The sequence below is a fragment of the Mastomys coucha genome, unplaced genomic scaffold (genome assembly GCF_008632895.1).
Source record: "Mastomys coucha isolate ucsf_1 unplaced genomic scaffold, UCSF_Mcou_1 pScaffold5, whole genome shotgun sequence".
NCBI classification, from domain to species: Eukaryota; Metazoa; Chordata; class Mammalia; order Rodentia; family Muridae; genus Mastomys; species Mastomys coucha.
In genome coordinates this window covers 30,294,649-30,318,245 of record NW_022196911.1, presented here as the reverse complement: position 1 = coordinate 30,318,245, position 23,597 = coordinate 30,294,649, and positions in this window count along the sequence as shown.

Sequence of the window (23,597 nt, the reverse complement as noted above, 5' to 3'; positions counted from 1 at the left end):
AGAGAGATATGTTCACTGCCTTGCTCCCATGGCTTGCTCAGCCTGCTTACTTATATAACCGAGGACCACCAGCCCAGGAATGGCACCATCCAAGAGGGAAGACCCACCTTACTTATATAACCGAGGACCACCAGGAATGGCACCACCCCAGAGGGAAGACCCACCCACATAAATCATTTATCAAGAAAATGCTCCACACACATGTCCACAGGATGATCTGATGGAAGCAATTCCTCAATGAGGTGCCCTTTGTAGACGAGTTTTATTTGTATCAAGGTTGCAAAAACCAGCCAGCACAGCATACACGCATCCCTGTCCTGGGCTGATCTAGCTGGAGATCTGACCTTTACAATGTCAGTCTTGAGGTTTGTATTCCTAAAGTTGAACTGTCACATACCACAGTAGCCATGATTTGTCTAAATCTGGGGTCTTTTAAAAGTTCAATTATGATCCTGTGAACCATGATAAATTAATATCTTCATTCAGGAATAGCTGGGCCCAGGGAAAGGCTATACATGCATGCATGTGAGCATTGGCTACCAGCACATCAAACATAATTTTATACAGTTGTTCAGGTACTTATGAATGATAAAACATAAATTATCTCCACGTTTGAAATGATCTTTTTGTGTCTTCTTTATGTTGCCACATATAGGAATTGCGTATGGATTTTTATTTCTTCAAGAGCAGAGCATAGGAATAAAATGCAATCTTCTGCTTCATTAAAAATAAAATAAACATCCTAAACAAATGCATTATATATACACACACACAAACACACACTATATATGTGTTTGTGTATATATATATATATAATTTTTTTTCCCTTCATGGTCTAGCCACCAAGGGAGTCTCTGCTGCAACTGATTTCTTGAAAAATTTTAAATCAAAGCCTGGAAAATCTTGTAGCCATTACACTGTAATCTCTATGAATCACCCACTTGCTTTTCATGACTTTTCCTGCATTCCTTCTATATTTTGTAGTTTATTTTGTTCCATGTTTTTAGCTGCTGCTCTGCCAAGCCCCAGAGTCTAGAAGTCATCCAAGCAGGGAATGTGTTCATCCCACTCTGCAAGCTGCCTGCCCTAGGAACAAGGCCCACATCTGACTTCTCTTCCATCCCATCCTCTTTCTGTCTGGCGCAGCGACAGACAGAAAACCACCAGACTTAACTCTCATGGACTAAGGCCTTAAACAGTCCAGGATGCCAAGAACGAGTTAGAAGCCTTCCTTTCCCAGTTACTGTGAGACTGAAGGCTTTTAAGAAGGAGGCGTTGGTGGCTGCAGTTGTGACCAGTTGGGTGCGACCACATTGTGGCTTAGTTAGTGCAATAGATAGTTTTCTTTAACTGAGCTTACTGAGTCTCTCCCTTCTCTTCTCTTAGACACAAACAGTCCACTTCTTGTTTGCAAGTTTTACACATCTGCATGTGAAATCACACTCGTGCTAACCAGGTATGGACTCTCTTTCTTCCCAAGGTCGGCGAGCAGCTTCAGAGGCAGTTAACTAGACCAGCCTCCTTCACTGCTCATGAAGATGGATGTTACTGGGTTTGTCCTGGTGACTGCATTGGGGTGGGTGTCTGATTCACTCATTCAAATATCCACTCATAATTCAATACTCATCCATTTATTTACTACATTCTATTATGTGTGTATTGTTGTGTGGGGCACAGGCACTGATTTGGCATGGGCAGTGTAATGGAGAATGCATAGTCAGAAACGGCAATAGTCCCCTCAGGACCTGCCGATTGCCTCATGCAGCCTTGGAATTACGGCTTATTCTTGAGAAACCTGTATCCTTCAGGATGCACATCCACAAACTTCACCTTTGTATACAGCCTCCAATGGCCAGAACGGTCAAAGTGCCTCACTAGGATGCTTAACGATTTACAACTCTACATGGGTTCTGCTGGCTTAAGTAAATATGAAGCGAACAAAGAGGAGTCATTAGCTGTAGACTAACATTTTTCAATTAATAATTCATAAATTTTCTTATGTAAACAAACTCTTCATAATAACTATAACTTGCACTGCAGGCTTGACACATTTTTGAGGGGAGAGGTGAGTTACTGTGTGGCTTGTTCCCTGTGTATATACATCGACTCCTGGGAGCCCCAAAGATCCAAGTAGAATGTGATAAAGTCATGAACATCTTGGGATGTTTTCATTAACAAATGGAAAGGAACTACAGGAACCATGTTTATCTGTTAATTATTGCCATATGAAATTTGCTTTATAGTGGGAAAATATAATCTCACAACAATGGCAAATTCACTGCAGGACACTGTGTGCCCTTCCCTTCTCAATGGGCAAACATGGTCAGTCAACGCCATGTCACATGTGACCTCAGAATCCTAATTGATATAAGAATCAAGGGATCCACCAACAGCGGAAGGAACTGAAGACTGGAAGCTCGGAGGGCTTGGAGGAGTTATTCAGCCTGACAAATCCTTAATCCAGCAGTTCTTTTTCTTATGTTTTATTATTTTTTTAACCTTAAGACAATCCCTTTATATGTGAAGTCTACTTTTAAAAATTTTTTTATTGATTTTTTTTATTGCATTATGAGAAAAGATACATAATTTCAATTTATCTGATTTTGTTAACATTTAAAAACATATTTTAAGAAAATAGAATTAAATCACATTCTTGTTTTCCTTTTGTACTCCCTGAGACCTCCCCTTCAATACCTACAATACATTTTTTTGTCATATAACAATAAAAATGAGTATTATAAAAGTTGTTTGATATAAAACAACAATCAATTTAACAGTCTTATGTAGATGCTTGTCTACATCAATACTGAAAATACACATGTTTTTCTCAATATAAATTTTAAATGACTCCAAACATATTAACTGTTAATTGTCTACATTCCTTTTGGCTATATAACTAATTTTGAAATATGTATGCTATTCTAAAAACCATAGTATAGTGTAAAAACATGAAATAAACAATACTACTAATAGAGAGGCTGAAATAGAAAAAGCAAGATTTCAAGAGCATTATGTGGTACACAGCAAGACACTGTCACATACAAACAAGCAGGAAGTGTATATGGATTGTACAATATTGGACTATTTCTCCAATTACCTAATTAGAGAGAGCATTGGGTGACAGTCAACAAATTTGTAACTCCTCATATTTTTGGATTTCAATCAATTAAGGTTTGCTGGTAATGTTAATTTTCATATTTAGATATTAAGAAAAAGTAATTGTCACGTCCTGTTGTTTTTGTTGTAAGAAGTGGAATTAGGTTTGTGTATATTTGTTGAAAGATTATTTTCTTGCTCCTTCTAGACTGTAGTTTTGCTCCTTATGTTGATGTTTTCCATCTATTATCCTCTGTAGGGCTGGATTTGTGGAAAGATACTGTGTAAATTTCTTTTTGTCATGGAATATCTTGTTTTTTCCATCTATAATAATTGACAGTTTTGCTGAGTATAGAAGCCTGGGATGGCATTTGTGTTCTCTTAGGGTCTGTATGACATCTGCCAACGATCTTCTAGCATTCATAGTCTCTGGTGAGAAGTCTGCCGTAATTCTGATAGACCTGCCTTTATATGTTACTTGGCCTTTTCCCCTTACTGCTTTTAAAATTCTTTCTTTGTTTAATGCATTTGGTGTTTTGATTATTATGTGACAGGAGGAATTTCTTTTCTGGTCCAGTCTATTTGGAGTTCTGTAGGCTTCTTGTATGTTCATGGGCATCTCTTTCTTTAGGTTAGGGAAGTTTTCTTCTATAATTTTGTTGAAGATATTTACTGGCTCAATACATTGGGAGTCTTCACTCTCTTCTATATCTATTATCCTTAGGTTTGGTCTTCTCATTGTGTCCTGGATTTCCTGGATGTTTTGGGTTAGGAGCTTTTTGCTTTTTGCATTTTCTTTGACTGTTGTGTCAATGTTTTTTATGGTGTCTTCTGCCCTTGAGATTCTCTCTTCTATCTCTTTTATTCTGTTGGTGATGTTTGCATCTATGACTCCTGATTTCTCTTCTAGGTTTTCTATCTCCAGGGTTGTTTCTCTTTCTGATTTCTTTATTGTTTCTATTTCCATTTTTTTGATTCTGGATGGTTTTGTTCATTTCCTTCACCTGTTTGATTGTGTTTTCCTGTAGTTCTTTAAGGGATTTTTGTGTTTCCTCTTTAAAGGCTTCTAGCTGTTTACCTGTATTCTCATGTATTTCTTTGGGGGAGTTATTTTTGTATTTCTTAAAGTCTTGTATCATCATCATGAGAAGTGATTTTAGATCTGAATCTTGCTTTTGCGGTGTGATAGTGTGTCCAGGACTTGCTATGGTGGGAGAATTGGGTTCTGATGATGCCAAGTGACCTTGGTTTGTGTTGTTTATTTTCTTACGCTTGCCCCACCCCCACCCCCACCTGGTTATCTCTAGTGCCCTTGCTAAATCTGACTGGAGCCTGTCTGTCCTGTGATCCTGGTTGTATAAGAACTCCTCAGAGTCAAGCTGTCTCTGTGATTCTGGGATTCTGGTATCCTGTGATTCTGGGCTTGTTAGAGCACCTGGGAGTGGAGCTTCCTACGGGTGTTGTGCAACTGGCTGCGGAGTTTGAGCCCAAGGTCTACTCAGGGCACTGGCCCAGACAGACTGGAAGGAACTTGTGTCACTGGGCTGGCTGAGTTCCTGAGTGCCTGGATCCTGCTAGTCCCAAGTTACTCCAGGTGTTGGGACAGATGTTGTGCCTTCCTCACCTCTGATCCTGGGCGTGTTAGAGCACCTGGGAGTGGAGCTTCCTCTGGGTGTTGTAGGACTGGCTGAAGAGTTTGTGCCCAAGGTCTGCTCAGGGCACTGACTGACCCAGACAGAATCCAGCAGTTTTTAACCCATGGGCCATGCCCCCTTTCTAGATCAAATGACCCTTTCATAGGACTCACGTTAGACCATTTGAAAACACAGATATTTACATGATGATTCAAACCAGTTGAAGAATTACAGTTATGAAGTAACAATGAAAATAATTTTCTGGTTGAGGGTCACCACAACATGAGGAAATGTATTAAAGGGCTGAAGCACTGGGAAGATTGAGAACCACTGCCTTAGTCAGTGTCTTAGTCCCTGTTCTGTTGCTGCAAATAGATACCATGACCAAGGTAACTCTTATGAAAGAAAGCATTTAATTGAGGGCTGGCTTACAGTTTCAGAGGGTTAGGCTATTATCATCAGGCAGGGACCAGGGCAGCAGGTATCACGGCAGCACACATGGTTTTGGAGAAGTATGTGACAGCTGCATCCTTGTCTGCAGTCTGAGGGAGAAGGTGCAGACTGGGACCTGGCATGGGCTTTTGAAACCTCAAAGCCCACTTCCTTCAGCACCTCCTAATCCTTTCAAACATTTCCACTTCCTGGGGTCCAAGTATCTAAATATATGAGCCTATGGAGGCCATTCTTATTCAAACCGCCACAGTCAGGTTGCTTGTACTTATAAAATGTACTTGCATTTGGTAAAGGATACAATTAGAAATGTTATTATTATCATTCTTGCCTTAAGATTATACCTAGATTAAATTACCTGCACATTCTCTCTCCACGGGCTGGGGTTAGTTAGTGGTGAGGTGGGAAGCAGATGTGATTCCATTTTTGTTTTGTCTCAGGCCCTCCAAGTGCTTTAAAAAGATTCCTGATCACTAAAAATCACCCATAAAGGGTGGAAATGAGAACACCCAGATGGAAAGCTGCACTGCTTGGTAAGAAAACGCAGAGGGAGATAGGTCCATTTTGTCCTCAGCATCCTGTACCAATGACTCATGTGATAAATGCCCAAGTTCGGTTCCAGGAAAAAATTCATCTCTTCAGAAAAAATTCTATGTTTTCCATTGTCAGAAAACCAAAACTAAGTAACCCAGCATGTTTCCACTTGGCCTTCTCTGCCAAGAAGCTTGTGCCAAAAATGTATTAGCCAAGTGTTATAATTATCCCCCATCAGGTGCCTAAAGCCATCCGTTCCTTTTTTGTCTTTCAGACATTCCCAGTTTTCTTTGGTCCTTGAACAGTTTATTTTACATTGATTGAATCTGCACGTTTCTTCCACCTCCAGAGAAGGGTTTGGTCACCTGATGGTCTAAGATTCTTCAAACTCCAATTCAAATTCTTTGAGGGCTTCAATCCAGGTCAGTGGTATTGAGGAAGTAAATACACACATGCACGCACACACACACACACACACACACACACACACACACACACACACATATTGATGTATACATGTATTTATAAAGGCATACACACACACCTTTATAAATATATATGTATACATTAATATATGTGTATGTGCATGTGTGTGCACTTTGCCTGTATGTATGTACATGTGCGTTGTACATACCTGGTGCCCATGAAGTCTAGAACAGCATGTAAGATCCCTGGGACCTGGAGTTACAGGTGGATGAGCTGCCATGTAGATAGATGCTGGGAACTAAACCCAGGTCCTCTAGAAGAGAAACAAGTATTCTTAACTGGTATACCATCAATCCAGCCCCCAAGTTTTAAATAGTTCAAAATACATTACGAACCTACTCTAGACTAAGTTCCAAGTACTATAACTCTAGTATTAGGTTCACCAGCCTCTGAGTGCCATGAGGCCATGTGTGTATTTATAATCATATTTAAGCTCTGTACTCAGACCCTGCAAAAACAGAGCATCAGGGTTCCCTCGATCTATTATATGTTGGGATACTGCAGGAATTGAGCATGGACTGTTGACTCTGTCATTTAAACTTGTCCCCTTGGAACTTGCCCTGTTACTTTCGTCTTGTAGGTTGTAACCTACCAATAGTGATGACTTTTGGGAACACTTAAACCTGAAAAGCACCTGCTATTACGACCTAATCCCTTCCTTCGCTTGTGTGAAATAAACTGTGGGAAGACTATCTTCATGCCAATCTTATAGAGAACCAAAGGGTATAGTAAGTGTGGAATGATCTAGGGAAAAGAAAGTCAGGAGGGAAAACAATTGCTGCCAAGTCTACATCTGGTGTTTCCTGGATTTGGAGAGGAAGGTCCAAAAGGTAAGAACAACATTCAAGAAATGGCAGTGTTGAAAACTCAAGAGAAAACTCCACTGCTCTCAAACCTTCACAGCCCTGTGAACAGGTGTCACTGTTCGTCCATGACACAGGGAGACCACATTCGGTGTGTTCTGCCCAAAACACAAAGCTCCTTACTATGAAGCTGAAACTCCAGCTGGGCTCTTTCCATGACACACCTGAGAGCTGGAACAGGCCTTTCACTTTCCTCTTTGTTTCTATCCATATCCCAAACCTAAGATAGACTGTAATTATATCAAAACTCTTCCAATGTCAACTTCTTTCCTCCGACTGATGCCAAAGACAGCAATCCAACTCCTATCTTCTTCTCCGGTAGGAAGGAGGGAAGGGGTCACAGAGTCGACCTGAAACTCAGATAGTAGCAATGGGAAGTTTCAGTTTATCATGTGATTTGTCACCAGCACTCAAATAGATGTAAATAGGCTTCATAAAAATTATAAAAATCACACACACAACACACACACACACACACACACACACAGAGGAGGAAGGAGAGGCTCTCTGGGAGTCCTGTTTGTTCATCGAAGCGACAAGCCAACCCCAACATAAAGTAAGTTGTGAAACTCTAGGATCATACACTCTCTTTCTTGAGAGACATCTCCTTCCATCTGTGAGACTGACCTTTGTGAAAAATGGAATGAATAAAAGAAGCAAGAAGTAGTCTAAGAATAGAGCAATAAGATATTTTTTGAAGGGAAGTACCTATCACTGACTTCTGTGCCAGGTTCCAGTCGTCTGGTATTGCAGCCCCCTTGACCTTTATAGAAAAGGGCCGCTGTCATCCCCTGGGTCCCGGGATCAGGGTAGTAGGAGGCCTGGATGGCCTGTTCTGTCCTGGCCATCATTAGAAGGCATGTACTGAGTGAAGCCTCTCTCACCGCCAGGAAACGCTACTTCCTCTGAACCGGAGAATTTTTTGAGAGTGAAAAGAGCCCAAAGACACAGCCAGTGTTTTTAATACCGATTTAAAGCCATGGAGCCTTTTGTGTATACGTAAATGTAACAAGTTGAAAAAATATTATCATGACTTTTGACACCTTAATCCCTCACAAGGAGGAAGCGATCATTGTCTGGAAAATACCTTGGTAAACATGCTTGGGATATGACGTCAGTGGGAGCCAAGGCCTCAGAGCAGAAAAAAACTGCTCTATATGAGAACAGAGGAGGGCCAGGGCTAAATCTGTTTCTCTTCCAGAATGTGCACAGGAGAGGAAAATGAGGAAGAAAAAATGGTGCAGAGTAAAAGGAGCCGGGAATTAAAGGAATGATGGTGGTGATGCCTGTCTATGTATGTGTGTAAATATACATGAGAGCCTTACCCAGCTCTGGTTATTGTCTGTCTGCCCATCCATCTATCACCTCCCCAATATGTGAGCTGAAATGAAACCCAGGACTTTTCTTTTTCCAAGAAGATTTATTTTTAACGTCTTCAATTATATGTGCATATGTTGGGGAGGGAGATGGGGTACATGCAACTGGATGCAGTGCTGGCCGAGGCCATTGATGTCAGACCCCAATGCAGCTGATGGCTGTGAGGTAGCAGATGTGGGTGTTTGGAACCAAACTCGGGTCCTCTGCAAGAGCAGTACTTGCTCTTAACTGCTGAGCAACATTTTCAGCCCTAATCCTTTTGGTTTAAAAAAAAATAAATCTCATACACATCATGCCTGTTAGCAAATGTTACGGTGCTCTTTTAGATATGAGCAACTGAGACACAGAAAGGCGAGTGACTTGTCCAGCTCTCTAAACTCGCAGACACAGAGCAGATGAAATTGCATCTGTTGAAGTTAATTTATCTGGTTATCAAATACTTTTTTTTTCTTTTTGGCTCCCACCAAAACACAAATTCTTCTGTTAAGCCTCCAGATACTTTTGGTGGTTAAGTCCGATTCTTATGGAACTCGAAGAAAGGGCTGAGTTCTTGTGTTTAGATAAGGTCCAACTTCAGCGGGTGGGGTGGGTGCGACAGTGGCCTCGGAGCCAAAAGAAGCTGCAATCATAACTGCTCCAGATTCTAGGAACTCTCAAATTGCAGAGTCTTGAACTCTGGAATTGGTAGATATTAGGAAATCAAAACTGGATTTTTAGGAGTTCAAGGAGGATCCACATGACCCTTGGGTGTACATACATAGTCATTATATGTCAATCCATATGAAAGAGGTAGGAGATAGAGAGCCAGGGAGGAAGAGGGGATGAAGAGATGGAAGAATGGAGGATACTCAGGCAACTCATTACATGCTATACTTGAAATAGGAATAACAATTAGACTTGACATAAATGTTTATGTTAGGAGTAAACTCAAAAAAGAGACCAGAAGGAAATACTTATACCCCTAACATTGTATTGAATATGGAGAATAGGCATTTCCCTAAAAAATATATACTCTATGACTTTTGGTATCTCAATGGTTAGTGCCAGTTCAGATATATCTGAAGATACTAGATCTTATATCTTATATGTCAGATACCAAAACCAACATTTTTCTTAATGAAGTAGTTCAGTACCTAGTATGGTGTTTAGCATACAAGAAGAATATAAATATATCTTGACTCATGGGTAGATAAATGGATGGATGGAAGCTCATAGTAGCCACTTTGCAGAGGGGGGCTCCCATCTCTTTTTCTCATTTGCATCCCCAATACCACAGAGTTTTGCAGGACAGGTGTTCTTGGTAGTTTTTCCTTGAGGTGACCTGCCAAGTGTAACTGTCTTATTGGGCTGAGGCTCTTCATCCAGTTGCCAAGGTCACATTTCTCAGAGGACAAGCCAACCCCAGCCTGACTGAGGGGTGTAGACAACTCAGAAGGTCTTCAAAGGTGGGTGGAACTCTGGAAAGAAGTCTCACAGGAATCTTCAGTTGAATCATCTTGATAAACCTCAGGTCCCATGGCCATAGGCCTGTGTAACCTTACTGTTGGCTGGTTTGACCTTATGCCTCACTTCTTCTTCTCTTACGCTTGCAGCCTCAGAGCCTGCCTATTCCAGTGCTTTCAAATGTTTGGGAAGTCAGTCACATTTAAGTTTATCCTCTTACTGTTTGGATGACAGGAACTATTTGTAAACAGAGCACCCTGCCAGTTACCAGCATTTATTTGCAGTTATATCACAAATGTTTTTGAAACTTGTGTTTATCTATAATTTGACACATCAAGAGGACTTTTTGCTCTTGGCCCAAGCTCCTGCCAAGGCAAATGGTTATGTGTTAAAGTTGCTTTCATCAGACCTTCACAGACCTCACGGCTGACTCTCTCATCTCCCTCACATCAGGGTTACCCAAGCTGATGTTAAGAGAGCAATTGAACACATATGTGACAAGCTGGAGAGCCCAACGAGAGAAGTACAGGCAGGAGGTAGAGGGCAAGCTCCACTTGGAGTCCTGTTCTAAATAAAGGGCTTTCTTCAGAGAAGCTTGGCTCTGACATCCACAAAGGCCATTTGGCAGAGAACCCAGCTGCTCTTCAACCACCTCTGTGTTGATTACAGTGATTGCTCTTTGCTCCACTGCTAACCTCTGAGGAAGATGCGTCCGGCCCCCAAAGGCATCTGTTTCATTCTGCTTGCTTACCCACCATTTCAGTTAAGCCCTGAGAAATCCTATCTTGGCCAACAGACAGAGAGAAGCTCTCAGTTGGAAAGATGGATGCTTTTGGTGATGGACCTTGAAAATCATAGTACTTCATTGCTGGAAGGAGACCCCTCTAGATGATTCAGTCCAAGCCCCAGATTATCTAATTCATGTATTCATTCAACAAATATTTGCCAGACGCTTTCCACATGCCAGGCACCATTCAACATGATAGGAGAATACTGGGAACAAAATGGACAGGGCTCTTCCTTTATGGAGCAAGTAAACAAATACCGTGATTTTAGGGAACATTTGCTTCAGGGAAGATGACTAAAGAGGGTAATGTGAGAGTGAGTGATTGGGGAAGTGATTCTTCAGAAAGAGAAACCCCAAGAGGAGGCAGGATCTGAACTGAAAATAAATTATAGGAGACTCACCAAGCAAAGGTCTCCGAGGAGACAGACACAAACCAGCTGGTACAGCTGACATACCAGCCAAGGCTATGAAAACAGAAGATTGGCGTGAAGTTGAAGCTTACAAGGTGGGGTTGAAAAAGAGCAGAGAACAGATCACATAGGGCCGGGGGTGGGGAGGCTCTAGGATGAGGGCTTTTTGTCTAATCCACTTGGAAGCAAAAGCAACAAGGGAGTTTTCCTATGCAGGAATTTGCAGGCTGCATAGCTTGACCCTGAAACAAAAGTTATCTTCTTTTCTCTCCCGTTTTCTTTTTTTTTTTTCCCACCAAATTGGTGCTCTAAGAAGCCAGGGATATTGGAAAATATGCCCTGGCACAACGCAGAGAAATTAATCCAGGAACACGCTACTTTCACAATGGAAATTATCCTAGATTGAAATATTCTCTCAGGCTGTGTCGTTTTATGTGCTTGTTTCTCTGTGCTTTTCCGGATTTTCCTTCCCCTGTGCGCCAGGCTTGCAAGGGAAGAGCATTCCTAGACGGTGCAGCCCCCCAGCTTTACTAATTCGTGGTCCATTTTCAAACCATTGGTTGGTTCTGAAGTCCACCTGTGCCAATAGTTATAATAATTTTATTTCAGCTAGCTTTTTAATTTTAAAATTATGTACCTGCCTCAATTGATAAAATTGTGATGACTTTGATGTTTGGCTTGACTGTCACATGTAAGATGTAGAAGCAATATTAAGGACTAAAAGTTTCAGCGTTGGGGTTGGTAGATCAGTTAAAATAACATGTGATCCACACATATTTTCATAAGCCAGTGCTGTCTTGGGGTTTTGATCAGGTTCACATTTGGTTCTTCAGTGGAAATATTTCATGTATAACCCTACTGTGATGGTATATTGTATATTGGCCGAAGGAGTGGCACTATTTGGAGGTGTGGCCCTGTTGGAGTAGGTATAGCCTTGTTGGAGTAGGTGTGTCACTGTGGGCGTGGGCTTTAAGACCCTCATCCTAGCTGCCTAGAAGCCAGTATTCTGCTAGCAGCCTTCGGATGAAGATGTAGAACTCTCAGCTCTGTCTGCACCATGCCTGCCTGGATGCTGCCATGTTCCTCACTTGATGAGAATGGACTGAACCTCTGAACCTGTAAACCAGCCCCAGTTAAATGTTGTCCTTGTAAGAGTTACCTTGGTCATGGTGTCTGTTCACAGCAGTAAAACCCTAACTAAGACACCTTCTGCACTACAGCAGAGGACACAGCATGACTGATGAGCATCTCTTTGTGCTTGTGTAATACTGAGATGGAACATGAGTTCCAGTGTTGTTGGCCAGATTAATCCATTCCAAATTCTCCTAGCAGCCCCTCCCATTACTACTTAAGCAGCAAGCACCATTGTCTGAGCCAGGTTTCTCAGTCTTAGCATTGAGGACATGTGGTGGGACATGTCTGTGTGGCAGGGATGTGAGGACATGTGGCGGGACATGTCTGTGTGGCAGGGGTGGTCCTGTGCATTGGAGGTTGTTCAGCAGTCTTTCTTGTTTTTCCTACCAGATACCAACAGCCCTTTCCCCTACCTCTATTTTGGACAATAAAACAAATGGTATCATTACACATTGCCAATAATGTCTTGTAGAGCAAAATCACCTCTGCTCTCCACCCTGATCTGAGAATCACTGATCTGGAGCTGCTTTCTCCATAAGACCTAAAGCAAATGTATTGTGTCCAATGATATCCTTCATCAACAATCAATGGCCTTCAATCTTGTAATTCTCAAGTACTTTGCTATGACCAGCATATATCATCATCATCGTATCATCATCATCATCATCATCATCATCATCATCATCATCATCATCATCATCATTACTTCCCATTGTTCAGGTCTTTTTCCCTCTGCAGAATGTGAAGGCCTCAAGGGCAGATTTCATGTTTTTCTTTATTGCAGCACAGGGTGTACCTGATCAGGGTACAATGGTGGTATTACAACTGAGGTCAAGAGGTAAGATCTTTATGAGGACTCTGATCCCATCACATGGTAAAGCAAGGCCATCCATCCATTATGAGACTCCTCAGTAGCCATTACTACATTTGCATGTGATAGCCTTGCTTAGAATGGGCTGTATGAGAGAAGAACTTTGGTAGTTCTGTCATCAGACTTGAGAATATATTCAAGAAACAGGTACAGAGTAACGATGACTGGTCAAAAACTTCTTAAAATTAAAGATATAAGAATGATAAACCAGAGAAGGTTCTCTCGAAGATGGGGATAGCTTAACATTGCAGGGAATTTGGCTAGAAGATCAAAAGACAAACATACAAATGCCCATGTAAATACACAAAATAAACTCAACTAAATTGAGTTATAAATACTCAAAGAAAATGAGCAATATAGTTGCCCAAAGGCATAGAGGAGGAAACTTCTCTTTTAGACAAATAGAAGAAATGCATTATAAAAACTGTTGGCAAAGTAGAAAATGGACATACCCACCCCAAAGCCCTCAACAACAAACAAACAGAACTCTACAGTAGAAAATAACAAGTTGTGTTCAAAGCGTAGATGCTGGGTCCAGGTCACTGAGGACATAGCAGAGGGATGCAGAGGGATACAGCACATTGTGCTCATGGCCAACCTTTGGAATTTAAGAGCAGAGAGAAGCTATCAAACAGATTAAAACACAGATGTGGAATATGACTTATATTTTGTAAAGAGCAGTTTTATTGAGATATAATCCATTACCATAAAATTCTTCCATTTAAAGTGCACAGGTCAGTGGGTCATGGGATACTCAGACTTGTGCAACCTAGCTAGTTTAGGGCATTTTTATTATCTCAAAAAGTTCCCCAGACCTACAAGCAGTCTCTCTGTTCTCTCTTACACTTATCCCTAACACAGTTCATTCTAGTTCCTTTTTAAACCAATCTACCTATTTGAACACTTCATATAAATGGAACTGCATATTAGGTGATCTTTTATGTAAGGTTTTCATCCATATTACAATGTGTATAACTTCATTTTTTTAAATGGTAAACAATTGGGCAATATATTGGCACACCACTTTAATTTATCTATATTGATAGACCTTTGTTTCTGCTTTTGACCTGTGATGAAAAATGTAGGTTATCAACATCTGTATCAATTTTATGTGGACATGTTTTCATTTATTTGGGCTACATGCCTAGAAATTAAATTCATTACTGACTTTTGTGGTAACTACCTACATGTTTCTAACGGTTTGCCAACATCCTTCATAAAATATCTGTACCAGAAATACATGGTGGCTCCATTTTCTCTAATCCTTGTCCACACTGCTATCTTTTTAGTTTAAACCTTCATAGAGAGGTCAGGGTGCCATCTTGTAGTTTTGATTTGCATTTCTACAGTGACCAATCATGTTGAATGTGGATCTTGGTGATTTTTTTACATTTTCTTAAATGCATTCCAATTATGTTTCCATTTTCCTTTGGGTCTTGATATTTTTGATGTAGCAGAGTTAAAACATTTTTCTTGATATGTCTTTTAATAGATAACTAAGTTGCCAATATTTTCTCCTATTCTGAAGATTGTATTTAGCTTGATAATTACGTCAGTAGAGGCATAGGTTTTTGTTTTAGTTTGTTTTTGTTGTTGTTGGCTTGCTTTGAATTTTTGTTTGTTTGTTTGTTTAGATTGGGATGAAGCCCTGGTTAATTACTTTTTTCTTTTATGATTTTGATGTCAAACCATTAAGGTTTTACCTAAGACAAGGTCACAAAGATTTACTCCTATATTTTCTTCTAGACATTTTCATTTTAACTTTTATGATCCGTGAATCACTTGAATTAGCTTTGTTGCTGGTACAGAGAAAAGTCCAACTTCATTCTTCATACTTAGAATATTGACATCTCAGGTCTTTCAAACCACGAGGGAACATACAATTCCCCAAGATCTTACACCTTCTTCATTCATTTTCAATGGCGCCTTTGTACCTTTCACTGTACACCCTGTACTTCTTTAGTATTATTCTTAAATATATTGTTCTTTCTGATGCTATTAAAAATGGAATTTTAAATTTTATTTTGGATGCTTATTAATAGCGTATAGAAACATAATTGTGTTTTGCATGTTGACTGTGTAACTTGAAATCTTGCTTAATTAATTTAATATTTACCCACTGTCAGTTCCTCCTCTCCCCTCCCTTTTCTTCTTCCTTCCCTTCCTTTTCCCCTTTTTCCACTTCCCCCTCTTTCTTCCTCTCTCCCACCTCCCCTATCTCTCCTTTTTCCTCTGGCTCTTCCTCTTCCACCTTTTCTTTCCTTCCCTCCTCCCCTCTGTCCCTTCCCCTTCTTCCTCCTGCTCTTTCACTACTGTGACCTAAAGGCTTCTTACTATGTCTTTCTCTTTGTCCTTTTTACAATGGCTCAAATAGTGATGAATAGCAGTGGCAAGAGTAGACTTATTTATCTTGTGCGTATTAAAAACTAGCTTTTCTTTCATTAGTAACTACATGACACATGGAATGTATTAGAGATGTATTTTGCTATGTCGAGAACATTCTCTTTTATTCCTAGCTTGTTAGGTGTCTCCATCATAAAAAGATACAGTATTTTGTCATTGTCCTTCCCAAGGCAAGTGTGGATTTGGGCTGTGTGGTTTTGTGAATATGGTATATTATTTTGATTGATTTTCACTTATTAAGCCAACTTTGCATTCTTAGGAAAAATCCTACTTGGTCATGGTTTATAATTCTTCAAATGTATTGTTGGATTTGGTTTCCTAGAATTTGCTGAGGTTTTTGTATTTATGTCCATGGGGAATATTGGACTTGTACAGTTACTGGGATATTTTTTCTGGGTTGAGTATTACAATAATAGTGACAATAATAGGAAATGTTAAGAAGTGCTCTACTCTACCTTGTTAGTGTGTGCAAGAAGTTGGCACTAATTTGTCTGATACATCTAGGAGAACTAAAACAATGAAGCCATCTGAGCCTGGGATTTTCTTTGTGAAAGAATTTCTTTTTTGGAGACAAGTTCTCGTTATGTAACCCTGGCTGTCCTGCAGCTGTCTATATAGCTCAGACTGGCTTTGAACTCACAGAGAACCACTTGACTCTTTAATTTTTAAATTTTTTTAATTTATTTTTTATTTTTTGGCTTTTGGAGAAAGGTTTTTGGGATAGCTCTGGCTGTTCTGGAACTCATTAGGTTAGCCTTGAACTCACAGAGATCCTCCTGCCTCTGCTTTCCTAGCCCTGGACTGAAGGGTGTGCACCACTACCACTCAGCATCCACTTGACTCTTGAATGTTTGGGACTAAAGGCATGAGCCGTTATGTCCAACTCATGCAAATACTTTTTAGATTACTAATTCATCCCATTTACCTCCCATAGGTCTATTAAGGGTGTTTTTCCTTTTCAGTCACTATTAGTTTTTATCTTCTCTAGATATTTTTTCACTTTCACCAGTAATTTTTTTTGTGTGTAACTTATTGTAATATTTCTGTATCACTTGCTTTTTTGTTACCGTGAACAATGTAACTTATATAAGAAACAGTTTATTTAGGCTTTCAGGGGAGTAATAGTCCATCATGGGAGGAAGGCATGGCAATGAGTAAGAGACATGGCAGTTGGAGCAGGAAGCTAATGTTGGGCCCTATTTGGTCCTGGTTTGGCCCCTGAGGACAAACCAAGCCTGGCTAGAGTTTTGTAAACTGTCTCAGTCACTTCTGTACTGGAGTGACTCAGCAGGACCTGCTTAAGCCTGACTTTACCTAGCTACTGCTGACTTAGAATAACTTTGTTGGCTCTGTCAGTCACCCCATACCCTTAGTCATCTTCCCTCTCCCCTTATGTCATCTCACCTCAGCAAAAACCCCACCTCCTCTCTCAGCCCTTTATAAACAAAAAGACTGATACAATTAAACGAGTTCCTGCTTTGACAGACTCCCTCAGGGTCCTTATTCTCTGCAAGGCAGGAGATCTGAACCTGGACACTCAATGTCTGGTTCAGCCCTGAGACACTCGGCCTGACTGGGTTCTCTCCTCTTACCTGGAGAGCCGGCAAGCTAAGAGATAGTTCACAACTACAACTGAAAATACACTTTTCTGTCTCAGGGAGAGAAAAGTAGTAGTGGCATAAGATATTAACCCCCAAAGCCTGCCTCTAGTAACAAAGCTCCTCCAGAAAGACTCTTTCTCCTAAGCCTCCCCACACAGCTGGAGACCAGGTACTCAAAGCCTATGGGGACACACTCTCATTGACACACCTCACATTCCACACCTTGGCTCCTAAAGGCTCATGGCCACATCACAACACATGATATGCTCAGTCCAATTCCAAATGTTGCCATAGTCTTTCACAATTTCAACACTGTTTAAAATTCCAAAGTCTAAAGACTCTTCTGAGACTGAAGACAACCTCTTAATTGCAAGCCTCTGTAAAATAAAGAGACAATTGCATGCTTTCAACATGCAACGGCAGAGAATATACATCACTATTTCAAATAGGAGGAAAGGGGATATGTTGAGGAATTCTGAACCAAGGGAAGACTCAGCATGGCAAACACCAAACACAGAAGTTCCCTGTCTAGTGTCCAAGAGCTCCCAGATGACTCTGCCTCTCCATCTTTGTCGCCTGTAGCCTGACCTCTCTTTTGTCTTGAGCTAGTTCCACTCCTTAGATGAAGCTCTCCTTGCAGATACCCCAAGGCTCTAGCATCTCCAACATCTTAGAGTTACACTCTACTTTCACGGCTTCATGCAGTGGTCTCTCATAGCCTCTAATTTTTTTCAGACTCCCCAGCCACATGTGCAGTAGCTCCCTGAAAAACAATCCATGACCCTTTTGCTCTTAACACTTTTCATCCTCGGAAGCCAATACCTCATGGACAACACTACCAAGTTCAACTGCCAGGATGGGATCGACCCTGAACCCTGTGACCACAATAGCAGCAGATTTTGTTGCTGTGACTTTCTGGGTTTAGAACATTCCTTAGGCCTTTTCCTTTCTAAGTTGCAAACTTAGCTGGGTGGAGTCTTGCCCTAAGGATACCTACCCTTTGTTCCAATGAAGATCACTTCTCTCCTTAAGGGTGCTAATTTCCTTAGCAATTACAACCTCTCTTCCAGCACAAGCCTTCTCTATAACATTAAGCTTTTTTAATGCTCTTTTTCCTCTCCAAACTGTGTAACTTTATTTCTTTCTGATCCACTTGCTCCTTTTTTATTGCAAATAAGCATAAGCATTACCAACAGCAGCACTATAGGTTCAATGTTATGCTGGCTTAAAATCTCTTCTGCCAAAGAAACCCAGCCATTACTTTAAAGGCTTGCCTCGGGCAAGTTCTTAGGACAAAGGCTGAAGGCTTCCAGATTTTTGTTTGCCAGAATATCACAGGAACAGCCTCTAGTCCTGTTGTCAATATTATTCCCATCTGAAATGCCTTGAGCTACTTATCCATAGTCCTCATTGCTCTCAGCACTGATACCTTTTTTTTCCAACTTTTTTTATTGATTTAAATTTTATTTCATTATGATGAGAAAAGATACATAATTTCAATTTATCTGAATTTGTTCACATTTTAAAACATATTTTAAATAAATAGAATTATATCACATTCTTCTTTCCCATTTGTACCCCAACTCTTCCCAGAGGCCCCCTTCAATACTTGCAATATCTTTCTTTTTTGTCATATTCTTTAAAATTTATAAAATATTATAACAATAAAAATGAGTATTATAAAAGATGTTTAATATAAAACAATCAATTGAACAGTCTTATGTAGATGCATGTCTATAGCAATACTGAAAATACATGTTTTTCTCAATAGAAATTTTAAATAACTCCAAACATATTAACCGTATATTTTAAAATAATACATTACTACTAGTTTGCTTTTTTAAATGAACATAAATAGATAAAGCTTTTTGTTTGTTTTGTTTTTAGTAGAGCTTAAAATCTTAGCTCTTACTGTGGTACAAGCCAAAAATAAGAACAATTTTTAGACATTGGAGTTCATTGTAATAAGGCTGTACTTCAATGACCCTCATATCACCGAAGGATTTTACTTCCATTGTAGTTAAGGGTTGGCAGTTCTGCTGCTCCAGGGAATGAGTGGTAGGCACGATTTTTGGATACAGACTTCCTGCTATGGTCAAAAGCACTGATATCTTATAGCCTCCTATTAGGATGGTCGTTAAAACTCTGCTTACATCCAGCATTCAACTAGTTTCTGGATCAAAGTTCCAAAGCTTTCCACATTCTCCCCCAAAAATAACTTGGATAGGTTCTTCACAGCAACAGCCCAGTGTCCAGTACCGACTTCTGTGTTAGTTCCTGATTCAGCTTATAGAAGGAAAGGTTGGCTGGGGCTTATGGTTCCAGAAGATTAAGTACAGCATGGCAGGAAGGGAAGGCAGCAAGTGGCAGGCTTGGCAGCGGGAGCTAGTAGCTGAGCGCCACGTCTTCATATTCAAGAACAAAGCAGAGAACGTAAACTGGATGTTGGCTGAGATAATAAACACCCAGTGACGTAACCCCGTAGCAACACTCTACCTACCGAAGGTTCTACAACCTCCCCAAACAGCATCACCAACTTGGGAATAAGAGTTCAAATGTCTAAGCCTATGGGAGACATTCTTATTCTGACCACCACAGTTCCTTTTATGGTGCTCTGATATCTTTATGTTTGTTATCCCCAATTTTTTTCCAGAGTTTTCTAACTTGAGTATGCTGTCTTTGTTTGCCCAGTTCAGACATGCTAATTATTTATTAGTTTTAATTTCAAAGAAGCAACTTTGGTTTATTGATTTTTTTTCTGTATTGTATTTCTATGCTGTATTCTGTCTTTCTAATCCTAGTTTTTGTAAAATGAATTGCCCTTCTTTCTAATTTTCCTTCTGCCATCTTTGGATTTTGTCTGATTTTTTTTTTAAGTGTCTTATGGTACCAGGTTATTCTATTGATTATAGATATTTATTTTTAGTATATTCTCCCTCTGATCGCATGCATCATGATGCAGCATGTTTTCCTTTAACTCAGTTCTAACTCTCTTTGACATTTCTGTCTGGTCCAATGGCCAACCCACTTACATAGAAATGCATTTCCTAATTCTCACACATTTGTAAATTACTCAAATCTCTTCCTATTATTGATTTCCAAGTTGGTTTCATCATGTTTAGGAATCAAATTTTGTATGACTTTACTTGTAAAGATGTTGGGCTTGATTTGGGACCCCTTGATATATACTTCAGAAAGTGTTCCATGAGGACTTGAGAAGAATGTTCTGGTACTGTTGTGGGTAACACTCTATAGATATACCTTACATCTAGTTCACAGCACCGTTCAAGACATCTATTTCCTTTTGGTTTTCTGTGTAGTCACTACACCATTAGTGAATTTAGACTGTTCAAGTCTCCAAATACTGTTAATGCCATTTTTTCTCCTTTGTTTTCTGGCAGATTTTTTAAAAATGTACTTTGTGCTCTGTGTTAAGTGCATACATATTTAGTATTATTACACGTTCCTTATAGATTGTCACTTTTGCCATTATGCATTTATCTTTCAAATAACTTTTTTATATAAAGTCTATTCTCTCTGACTTTTGTATAGTCATCCATATTTCCCCTCTCCCAGTTATCTTTTTATTATTTGCACTGTGTTTATTTTAAGTAATATTCATATTAAGCTATGTGTGTGCTTGAATCTAAAGGGAATCTTTTCTTTCAACACTTTGAAAGTTAATTTGTATCTTTTCACTGTTTTTCGAACCTTTCAAATAACATAATCTCTTTTTCTTTCCTCTTGGATGTATTGATGAATTTTGCAGATTAGTGAGGGTTTTTAAATGCATTTGAGTAGCTTGGGCTATTATTTCTTCACCTATATTTTTCTGTTCCTTTCTTTTTCTCCCCTTCCCACTGCCTCAACCAAGGTTTCTATTTTGTTGACATTGGTAAGCTTCATGGTTCTCCTAGGTGTTTGAGAATCTGTTCATTTTGAAAAATATCTTTCTCCTTTCTTTTCTCCAAGAAGTTGACATCAATAGTTTGACTTTAGCTGAAAATTTCTTCTAATAAACTAAATTATAATGTTGTGCTCTTCTGGTGGAATTCTATCCCCATGCCCCATTTTTTTTTATTGTTTAAGAATTTTGTAAGTGCATAGATTGTGTTTTGATTAAATCCAGTCATCATTCCCTAATTTGTTTTCTCATCTACCCTCACACCCGATTTCTCCTTCTCAATATTGTACTGTCTTTTGTTGTTTTTTTAATTTACAGTTACTTACTACTTACTGCTGTCTGCATGTGCATGGATCAAGGGCCATCTGTGAGAGTATGAGTAACCTAGAAGGAGTTTGTTCGTGGAAGGAGCCTCTATGGGAGAATGGGCTACCAAGCAGGAGCGTTGTCTGGAAAGAAATCCAATTCAGCTGCTCCTAGCAGCCACCAACTGCTCGTCGCGCCTCAGCTGGGGGTGCAACTTTGGGGGTGCAACTTCATGTTAGAGTTGGGTTTTTTGGACCAACTTGTGCAGGTAGTACCAGTTGAACTCACGTTAGTGGTTTTACGCTTTAACTTCAGAATGCTTAGAAATACTACTTTGTTGCTGTTCTCCACTTGAAAGGTATCGTTTTTGATATTTTCCTCACTTTTACGTGCTTTTTATTATTGGAATCTGTTTATAGAACAGCGGGTTTACAGTCTTTAGTTATCACAGTGTCAGGCTCCTCAGGGAGAGTGTGTATTCATCCTGTGTATCATCTGTACTTTCCCATTCCCTTGCATATATTATTGTTTTTATTGAAAATGGCATGTTTAGTGCTGTAATAACTCTGATATATTCTACTTCCTCCTCACAGTTTGTCATGTTTCTATTCATTTTTATAGTGACTGTTCTATACTAATTCTATAATATCTGGTCATAGAAAACACTGGCTCCTTCTAGACTTTCTTTCTGTAGTACCTGAGATCATACTACAGGTAACCTTTAAGTGGGTGGACAGTTTTGAAAGTGAATTCCTGCTGGTTCTTGGAGAGTTCATTGAGGAGATGCACTAGAAAGCCTAGTTCATGCTCAATTTGATGGGAATCGAGGTACTGGTACCCGTGAACACTTTAAAACTGAATGGAGGGAAATAACAAGAGCTGCAATTTAATCACATTGGAAACTTTTTGAGTTAAAAAAAAATACTTGAAGAGGGCATAGAAAGATGGTGATAGCCAAAGTTGATTTCCCATCAGAGAAAAAGTGTTCTCCAAATTTAACAGGGCAGTTGTACATTTGAACTCCCACTGTTTGTGAGAGCATACACAAGGTCTGTGCACGCTCCAGCCAAAATTCCCGCAGAGAATGGTAAAGGTGGATATGAACTCTCCCACAAGCCGAGGAGCTATTGGCATTTGAAAGCTGCTGGGCAAAGGGAATCAATTTGCTTCAATGATGTGGCCACTGATAGCTGGTCATATTCTAGGACAGGCCTCACTCTCAAGATTAGCTGGGTAACACAGATTGGACTTCATAGGGAAAGGGGAAAAGACGAGACATCTCCAAGATGGATTGGAAAAGAGAAGAGGGAGATAATGGAAGCACTTGGTGTGTGTGCTCGCATGTGTGTGTGTGTGTGTGTGTGTGTGTGTGTGTGTGTTCAAAATATACTGCATAAAGCTTACAAAGAACTAATAAAATATTGCTAAAAACTATGCTTCCTACATTGAGCAATATGTCAGAGCTTATATATTTTAAAATCAAAATTCATCCTTTCCTATGGGCATCCATAGTTTCCTACACAAATACCCCTTTTACATGGATTCAAGAAAATGCTGTTCTGGGTAGCTTTACTGTGGACATCTACGGGCAGAGCTCTGGAGGAGCTTTCATCTCTCAGGGTCCTGACAAACCACACAGGAGACACTGTGCTTTGCCATTTTTCTCCTTAAGACAGAGCCTAATTAGATCATCTTCTGGCATTGATCAAAGAGGGTCTTTGGAAAGTTTAACACGTTTGAATGGACTCAATTGCCAGACAGCATCCAGTGTGCCAAAAATAGAGCCTTAACCGAAGCCAAGAAAATCGGGTTGGCTGAAGCATGGCTGGGTATGTATGGGGCACTAGGTATTTCCAACAGCCGGGTTTGATAGAAGCAATTAGGAACAGCAGTAATTGCCTGTCGGGCAACTTTGCCATTTGCGGAGGACAGAGCTGATGTAGTTAGACACCAGAGCTGCTGGGCCTGCTCTCGTGCCCTCTTCCTGTTGAGAGTTCCTCTGGTTTCCATTACCAGGAAGCTCAAACTGCCGACCCCATTAAAACGTCAAGGTGGGGGGGGGGGAGAAGCTCCTGAAGTCGTCTTTCAAGGTTACTGCTAGGGGAGGTTTTATTTTAGAACAGGGTTCCTGTACACATTTATTTCCCTTCTCTTTCCCGTAAGCGATAAGAACATGAAGCTCCCATCAACAAGGGAACTGAGGAATAAAACCCTGTTTTCTGTACATGGCATAGTCATGCCACAGGGAACTTTCTGCTCCTCTCCTCTCCTCTCCTCTCCTCTCCTCTCCTCTCCTCT